Source organism: Amblyraja radiata, chromosome 2 (assembly GCF_010909765.2).
Source record: "Amblyraja radiata isolate CabotCenter1 chromosome 2, sAmbRad1.1.pri, whole genome shotgun sequence".
Taxonomy (NCBI): Eukaryota; Metazoa; Chordata; class Chondrichthyes; order Rajiformes; family Rajidae; genus Amblyraja; species Amblyraja radiata.
This window is the reverse complement of record NC_045957.1, coordinates 69,483,607-69,493,119: the sequence shown is the minus strand read 5'-3', so window position 1 is coordinate 69,493,119 and position 9,513 is coordinate 69,483,607.

Genomic DNA, 9,513 nt, shown 5'->3' with positions numbered 1-9,513 from the left:
CTACTTACTGCAAATGGTGCCTTGGGTGTGGCTTGAAGTTGAAAGGCACTACTTACTGCAAATGGTGGCTTGGGTGTGGCTTGGGTGTGACTTGAAGTTGAAAGGCACTACTTACTGCAGATGGTGGCTTGGGTGCAATGGCTTGAAGTTAAAATGCATTACTTACTGCAAATGGGGGCGTGAGGACATTGGCTTGAAGTTGAAAGGCACTACTTATTGCAAATTGTGGCGAAGTTTAAAGGCACTACTTACTGCAAATGGTGGCTTTGGTGCTTTGGCTTTAAGTTGAAAGGCACTACTTACTGGAAATTGTAGCTTGGGTGCTTTGGCATTAAGTTGAAAGGCACTGCAAATGGTGGCATGAAGTTGAAAGGCACTACTTACTGCAAGTGGTGGCTTGGGAGCTTTGGTTTGAAGTTGAAAGCCACTACTTACTGCAAATGGTGGCTTGGGAGCATTGGCTTGAAGTTGAAAGGCACTGCTTACTGCAAATGGTGGCTTGGTTGCTTTGGCTTGAAGTTGAAAGGCACTACTTACTGCAAATGGTGGCTTGGTTGCTTTGGCTTGAAGTTGAAAGGCACTACCTACTGCAAATGGTGGCTTGGGAGCTTTGGCTTGAAGTAGAAAAGGCACTACTTACTGCAAATGGTGGCTTGGGTGCTTTGGCTTGAAGTTGAAAGGCACTACTTAATGCAAATGGTGGCTTGAAGTTGAAAGGCACTACTTACTACAAATGGTGGCATGAAGTTGAAAGGCACTACTTACTGCAAATGGTGGCTTGGGTGCTTTGGCTTGCAGTTGAAAGGCAGTACTTACTGCAAATGGTGGCTTGGGTGCAATGGCTTGAAGTTGAAAGGCATTACTTACTGCAAATGGTGGCTTGGGAGCTTTGACTTGATGTTGAAAGGCACTACTTACTGCAAATGATGGCTTGGGTGTTGATTGAAGTTGAAAGGCACTACTTACTGCAAATGGTGGCTTGGGTGTGGCTTGAAGTTGAAAGGCACTACTTACTGCAAATGGTGGATTGGGTGTGGCTTGAAGTTGAAAGGCACTACTTACTGCAGATGGTGGCTTGAGTGCAATGGCTTGAAGTTAAAATGCATTACTTACTGCAAATGGGGGCGTGAGTGCATTGGCTTGAAGATGAAAGGCACTACTTACTGCAAATTGTGGCGAAGTTGAAAGGCACTACTTACTGCAAATGGTGGCTTTGGTGCTTTGGTTTTAAGTTGAAAGGCACTAACTGGAAATTGTAGCTTGGGTGCTTTGGCATTAAGTTGAAAGGCACTGCAAATGGTGGCATGAAGTTGAAAGGCACTACTTACTGCAAGTGGTGGGTTGGGAGCTTTGGTTTGAAGTTGAAAGCCACTACTTACTGCAAAAGGTGGCTTGGGAGCATTGGCTTGAAGTTGAAAGGCACTGCTTACTGCAAATGGTGGCTTGGTTGCTTTGGCTTGAAGTTGAAAGGCACTACTTACTGCAAATGGTGGCTTGGGAGCTTTGGCTTGAAGTAGAAAAGGCACTACTTACTGCAAATGGTGGCTTGGGTGCTTTGGCTTGAAGTTGAAAGGCACTACTTAATGCAAATGGTGGCTTTAAGTTGAAAGGCACTACTTACTGCAAATGGTGGCATGAAGTTGAAAGGCACTACTTACTGCAAATGGTGGCTTGGGTGCTTTGGCTTGCAGTTGAAAGGCAGTACTTACTGCGAATGGTGGCTTGGGTGCAATGGCTTGAAGTTGAAAGGCATTACTTACTGCAAATGGTGGCTTGGGAGCTTTGACTTGATGTTGAAAGGCACTACTTACTGCAAATGATGGCTTGGGTGTTGATTGAAGTTGAAAGGCACTACTTACTGCAAATGGTGACTTGGGTGTGGCTTGAAGTTGAAAGGCACTACTTACTGCAAATGGTGGATTGGGTGTGGCTTGGGTGTGGCTTGAAGTTGAAAGGCACTACTTACTGCAGATGGTGGCTTGGGTGCAATGGCTTGAAGTTAAAATGCATTACTTACTGCAAATGGGGGCGTGAGTGCATTGGTTTGAAGATGAAAGGCACTACTTACTGCAAATTGTGGCGAAGTTGAAAGGCACTACTTACTGCAAATTGTGGCGAAGTTGAAAGGCACTACTTACTGCAAATGGTGGCTTTGGTGCTTTGGTTTTAAGTTGAAAGGCACTACTTACTGGAAATTGTAGCTTGGGTGCTTTGGCATTAAGTTGAAAGGCACTGCAAATGGTGGCATGAAGTTGAAAGGCACTACTTACTGCAAGTGGTGGCTTGGGAGCTTTGGTTTGAAGTTGAAAGCCACTACTTACTGCAAAAGGTGGCTTGGGAGCATTGGCTTGAAGTTGAAAGGCACTGCTTACTGCAAATGGTGGCTTGGTTGCTTTGGCTTGAAGTTGAAAGGCACTACTTACTGCAAATGGTGGCTTGGTTGCTTTGGCTTGAAGTTGAAAGGCACTACCTACTGCAAATGGTGGCTTGGGAGCTTTGGCTTGAAGTAGAAAAGGCACTACTTACTGCAAATGGTGGCTTGGGTGCTTTGGCTTGAAGTTGAAAGGCACTACTTAATGCAAACGGTGGCATGAGGTTGACAGGCACTACTTACTGCAAATGGTGGCTTGGGAGATTTGACTTGAAGTTGAAAGGCACTACTTACTGCAAATGGAAGGCTTGGGAGCTTTGGCTTGAAGTTGAAAGGCACTATTACTGCGAATGGTGGCTTGGTTGATTTGGCTTGAAGTTGAAAGGCACTACTTACTGCAAATGGTGGCTTGGGTGTGGCTTGAAGTTGAAAGGCACTACTTACTGCAAATGGTGGCTTGGGTGTGGCTTGAAGTTGAAAGGCACTACTTACTGCAAATGGTGGCTTGGGTGTGGCTTGAAGTTGAAAGGCACTACTTACTGCAGATGGTGGCTTGGGTGCAATGGCTTGAAGTTAAAATGCATTACTTACTGCAAATGGGGGCGTGGGTGCATTGGCTTGAAGTTGAAGGGCACTACTTACTGCAAATTGTGGCTTGAAGTTGAAAGGCACTACTTACTGCAAATGGTGGCTTTGGTGCTTTGGCTTTAAGTTGAAAGGCACTACTTACTGGAAATTGTAGCTTGGGTGCTTTGGCATTAAGTTGAAAGGCACTGCAAATGGTGGCATGAATTTGAAAGGCACTACTTACTGCAAGTGGTGGCTTGGGAGTTTTGGTTTGAAGTTGAAAGCCACTACTTACTGCAAATGGTGGCTTGGGAGCATTGGCTTGAAGTTGAAAGGCACTACTTACTGCAAATGGTGGCTTGGTTGCTTTGGCTTGAAGTTGAAAGGCACTACTTACTGCAAATGGTGGCTTGGGAGCTTTGGCTTGAAGTAGAAAAGGCACTACTTACTGCAAATGGTGGCTTGGGAGCTTTGGCTTGAAGTAGAAAAGGCACTACTTACTGCAAATGGTGGCATGGGTGCTTTGGCTTGAAGTTAAAAGGCACTACTGCAAATGCACTTACTTCCTGTTTGCACTGTATATTGATTTTAGATAAAACGCTACCACTTACGGCTGTGATTTTTGGCCATCTTACTCAGTCCCCCCTCCGCTGAGCAGGTGCAGAGAATTCTTCCCATCAATGAAAAATAAAAGTGTTATTAGTGTCTAAAAAATGTTGAGAATCTCTCTCCTGTCAATCACGCCCTGATAGCCACCCCTTTTCTGGTGGGAGGGGGAGGGGTTATAAAACCCAGAAGTGTGGGTGTGGCTCAGTCTCTGCATGATGGGGGAGGGAGAGGTCAGGACTCTGTCTGAGCTGTGAATCAACTGAACACACAGAATGTCTACTGAACTGTGAGTTTGGTGTTTTGTGTGGTTTTATGGTGGTTTCACCCTGCATGAAATGGTATGAAGCTGCATTTGAATTTGGTGGCCTTGCATCCTGCTTGAAATGGAATGAAACTGCACTTGAATTTGACGGCCTTGCATCCTGCTTGAAGTGGTATGAAACTGCACTGAATTTGGTGGCCTTGCACCCTGCTGAAAGTGGTATGAAACTGCACTTGAATTTGGTGGCCTTGGATCCAGCTTGAAGTGGTATGAAACTGCACTGGAATTCGGTAGCCTTGCACCCTGCTCATAGTGGTAAGAAACTGCACTTGAATTTGGTGGCCTTGCACCCTGCTTGAAATCAGATTCAGATTCAACTTTAATTGTCATTGTCAGTGTACAGTACAGAGACAACGAAATGCAGTTAGCATCTCCCTGGATGAGCGACATAGAATATGATTTCAATAAATAAATGGTATTGAAATGGTAGGAACATGGATTTGAATTTGGTGGCCTTGCACCCTGCTTGAAATGGAATTTCAAGGAATAGTCATGAGTCAACTGCCAGCCCACCAGTCGTGAGTGTGCTGCCAGCAGATCTGGCTTGAGGGACTGAGCTGCCACCCCAAGAACCCATACCAGCACTCCAGAAAGCCCCCCCACTGGCCACCAATATTGGAATTGGTGGAGAGGTGGAATATTGCATCGGGGGACCAGCCCTCCCGTGTGAACATGGGACCCAACGGGTCCCACTTAGTCTAGTAAGAGATATTTTTCCCATCTGTCTTTGGAGATTTTTAGGCCTAATTCCTCTTCCCATTCTCTTCTAATTACGTCTGACGGTGGAATTTCTATATTTAGAAGGATATTATACAAGTATGATATTAGATTGTTTGATTGAGTTTCTATTCATACCTTCGTCTAATATATCTGGCAGCAGAGTTTGATAATCGTGGGTATAAGTTTTCAAATAATCTCGAATTTGAAGATATCTAAAATATTGATTACCTTTCAGACTGTATTTCGACTGTAATTTCTGGAATGATAGGTTTCCCATCTCGTCCAAATCTCCAAACTTTTTAATTCCTAGTCTTTCCCAATTCATAAACGTTATATCTGTAATAGATGGCTTGAACGACGGGTTATTAGCTATTGGTGAAAGAAGAGATAGATTTCTTAGTTTAAAAGTAGATTTTACTTGTCTCCAAATTCGTAAAGTGCTGTCAATAATTGGATTTTTCTCATATATTGTGTTCTTCAACTTTATTGGGGAGAGAAGGATCGCGCCTGTATTAAAAGGCGAGCAATCCTCTCTCTCCATTACTAACCAGTCTACCTGTTGGCATGCGTTATCCAGCCAGTAAATTGCATTTTTAATATTCGCTGCCCAATAGTAGTATAAGAAATTGGGGAGCGCCAATCCGCCCTTTTCTTTGGGTTTACATAGATGTTGTTTATGAATTCTATGTGATTTACTAGACTAAGTGGGACCCGTTGGGTCCCATGTTCACACATGGGACCTCCGACGCAATATTCCACCACTCCACCAATTCCAATATTGGTGGCCAGTGGGGGGGCTTTCTGGAGTGCCGGTATGGGTTCTTGGGGTGGCAGCTCAGTCCCTCAAGCCTGATCTGCTGGCAGCTCACTCACGGCTGGTGGGCTGGCAGTTGACTCATGACTATTCTTGAAATTCCATTTCAAGCAGGGTGCAAGGCCACCAAATTCAAATCCATGTTCCTACCATTTCAAGCAGGGTGCAAGGCCATCAAATTCAAATCCATGTTCCTACCATTTCAAGCAGGGTACAAGGCCACCAAATTCAAGTGCAGTTTCTTACCACTTGATGGGAAGTGTTCTCTGCACCTGCTCAGCGGAGGGGGAACTGAGTAAGATGGCCAAAAATCACACCCGTAAGTGGTAGCGTTTTAACATAAATCAATATACAGTGCAAACAGGAAGTAAGTGCATTTGCAGTAGTGCCTTTTAACTTCAAGCCAAAGCACCCAAGCCACCATTTGCAGTAAGTAGTGCCTTTCAACTTCAAGCCAAAACACCCAAGCCACCATTTGCAGTAAGTAGTGCCTTTCAACTTCAAGCCAAAGCACCCAAGCCACCATTTGCAGTAAGTAGTGCCTTTCAACTTCAAGCCAAAGCACCCAAACAACCATTTCAGGCAGTGCCTTTTTACTTCAAACAAACCGTATTTGCATTTTCAAACCACATTAAGGGTACTCACAGTTGTGTAGACATTTGTTCAGTGTTATTCAGAGCTCAGAGAGACATGACCCTTGGCTTCATCCATCTTCCAGAGACTGGGTGAGGCACACCACTTCCTGGTTTTATAGTCCCTCCCCCTCCCTCCAGCAGGGGCAGCAGAGAGAATGGTGATTTCTTTAAACTTCAAGCCAAAGCACCCAAGCCACCATTTGCAGTAAGTAGTGTCTTTCAACTTCATGCCACCATTTGCAGTAAGTAGTGCCTTTCAACTTCAAGCCAAAGCACCCAAGCCACCATTTGCAGTAAGAAGTGCCTTTCTGGAAAATTCTGGAAAAACGCTCCAATACCAACAATAAAAATGTGGATTTCAAACATGTTCGAAACATTACACCTGGAAGAGATGAGCCTCCTCCTAGCAGGCAAAGCAGACCACTTCCAAAAGACGTGGTCTGCATTTATGGAACTATTACAAGCACAAGGTGCAATAGTAATTTTAAAAAATAAATGGTACCAGGATCTTGTAATGGGTGGTAAAAAAAACACAGGATAGGTATATCCATTTTTGCGGAGTTTTGTGTTATAATAGAGCGATTGTTTCTCCTTTTTTTTCTTTTCTTTCTAGGGTCTATTTCCTTTCTTTACTTCCTTCTCTAACTTCTTCTCTAAGGGGCTTTCTTTTCCCAACACTTTCCTGCACCTTCACGACTCTTGCTCACTTTCCTTACTTCTTTTATTTCTACCTTTTTTAAAGCTCGAAAAATGAATAAGGTATATGTGATTTGTATTACTGTAATTTACTGTACTTCTAATAAAAATAAAAAAAATTAAAAAAATAGAAGTGCCTTTCAACTTCAAGACAAATCACCTGCCACCATTTGCAGTAAGTAGTGCCTTTCAACTTCAAGCCAAAGCACCCAAGCTACCATTTGCAGTAAGTAGTGCCTTTCAACTTCAAGCAAAGCACCCAAGCCACCATTTGCAGCAGAGAGAATGGTGATATTTTTAAACTTCAAGCCAAAGCTCCCAAGCCACCATTTGCAGTAAGCAGTGCCTTTCAACTTTAAACCAAAGCTCCCAAGCCACCATTTGCAGTTAGTGCCTTTCAATTTCAAGCAAAGCACCCAAGCCACTATTTGCAGTAAGTAGTGCCTTTCAACTTCAAACCAAAGCTACCAAGCCACCTTTTGCAGTAAGTAGTGCCTTTCAAGTCAAAGCACCCAAGCCCCATTTGCAGTAAGTAGTGCCTTTCAACTTCAAGCTAAAGCACCCAAACAACCATTTCAGGCAGTGCCTTTTTACTTCAAACAAACCATATTTTCATTTTCAAACCACATTAAGGGGACTCACAGTTGTGTAGACATTTGTTCAGTGTTATTCAGAGCTCAGAGAGACATGACCCTTGGCTTCATCCATCTTGCAGAGAATTAGTGAGGCACACCACTTCCTGGTTTTATAGTCCCTCCCCCTCCCTCCAGCAGGGGCAGCAGAGAGAATGGTGATTTTTTAAAACTTTAAACCAAAGCTCCTCAGCCACCGTTTGCAGTAAGAAGTGCCTTTCAACTTCAAGACAAAGCACCTGCCACCATTTGCAGTAAGTAGTGCCTTTCAACTTCAAGCCAAAGCGCCCAAGCCACCATTTGCAGTAAGTAGTGCCTTTCAATTTCAAGCAAAGCACCCAAGCCACCATTTGCAGTAAGTAGTGTATTTCAACTTCATGCCACCATTTGCAGTAAGTAGTGCCTTTCAACTTTAAACCAAAGCTCCCAAGCCACCATTTGCAGTCAGTAATGCATTACATCTTCAAGCCAAAGCACCCAAGCCACCATTTGCAGTAAGAAGTGCCTTTCAACTTCAAGCCAAATCACCTGCCACCATTTGCAGTAAGTAGTGCCTTTCAACTTCAAGCCAATGCACCCAAGCCACCATTTGCAGTAAGTAGTGCCTTTCAATTTCAAGCAAAGCACCCAAGCCACCATTTGCAGTAAGTAGTGCCTTTCAACTTCAAGCCAAACACCCAAGCTACCATTTGCAGTAAGTAGTGCCTTTCAACTTTAAACCAAAGCTCCCAAGCCACCATTTTCAGTAAGTAGTGCCGTACAATTTCAAGCCAAAGCACCCAAGCCACCATTTGCAGTAAGTAGTGCCTTTCAACTTCATGCCAACATTTGCAGTAAGTCGTGCCTTTCAACTTCAAGCCAAAGCACCCAAGCCACCATTTGCAGTAAGAAGTGCCTTTCAACTTCAAGCCAAATCACCCGCCACCATTTGCAGTAAGTAGTGCCTTTCAACTTCAAGCCAAAGCACCCAAGCCACCATTTGCAGTAAGTAGTGCCTTTCAATTTCAAGCAAAGCACCCAAGTCACCATTTGCAGTAAGTAGTGCATTTTAACTTCAAGCAAAACACCCAAGCCACCATTTGCAGTAAGTAGTGCCTTTCAACTTCAAACCAAAGCTACCAAGCCACCATTTGCAGTAAGTAGTGCCTTTCAAGTCAAAGCACCGATGCCACCATTTGCAGTAAGTAGTGCCTTTCAACTTCAAGCCAAAGCACCCAAACAACCATTTCAGGCAGTGCCTTTTTACTTCAAACAAACTATATTTTCATTTTCAAACCACATTAAGGGTACTCACAGTTGTGTAGACATTTGTTCAGTGTTATTCAGAGCTCAGAGAGACATGACCCTTGGCTTCATCCATCTTCCAGAGACTGGGTGAGGCACACCAGTTCCTGGTTTTATAATCCCTCCCCCTCCCTCCAGCAGGGGCAGCAGAGAGAATGGTGAACTTTTTAAACTTCAAGCCAAAGCTCCCAAGCCACCATTTGCAGTAAGTAGTGCCTTTCAACTTTAAACCAAAGCTCCCAAGCCACCATTTGCAGTAAGTAGTGCCTTACAACTTCAAGCCAAAGCATCCAAGCCACCATTTGCAGTAAGTAGTGCCTTTCAATTTCAAGCCAAAGCAACCAAGCCACCATGTGCAGTAAGTAGTGTATTTCAACTTCAAGCCAAACACCCAAGCTACCATTTGCAGTAAGTAGTGCCTTTCAACTTCAAGCAAAACACCCAAGCCACCATTTGCAGTAAGTAGTGCCTTTCAACTTCAAGCCAAAACACCCAAGCCACCATTTGCAGTAAGTAGTGCCTTTCAACTTCAAGCCAAAGCACCCAAGCCACCATTTGCAGCAAGTAGTGCCTTTCAACTTTAAACCAAAGCTCCCAAGCCACCATTTGCAGTAAGTAGTGCCTTTCAACTTCAAGCCAAAGCACCTAAGCCACTATTTGCAGTAAGTAGTGCCTTTCAACTTCAAGCCAAAGCACCCAAACAACCATTTCAGGTAGTGCCTTTTTACTTCAAACAAACCATATTTTCATTTTGAAACCACATTAAAGGTACTCACAGTTGTGTAGACATTTGTTCAGTGTTATTCAGAGCTCAGAGAGACGTGACCCTTGGCTTCATCCATCTTCCAGAGACTGGGTGAGGC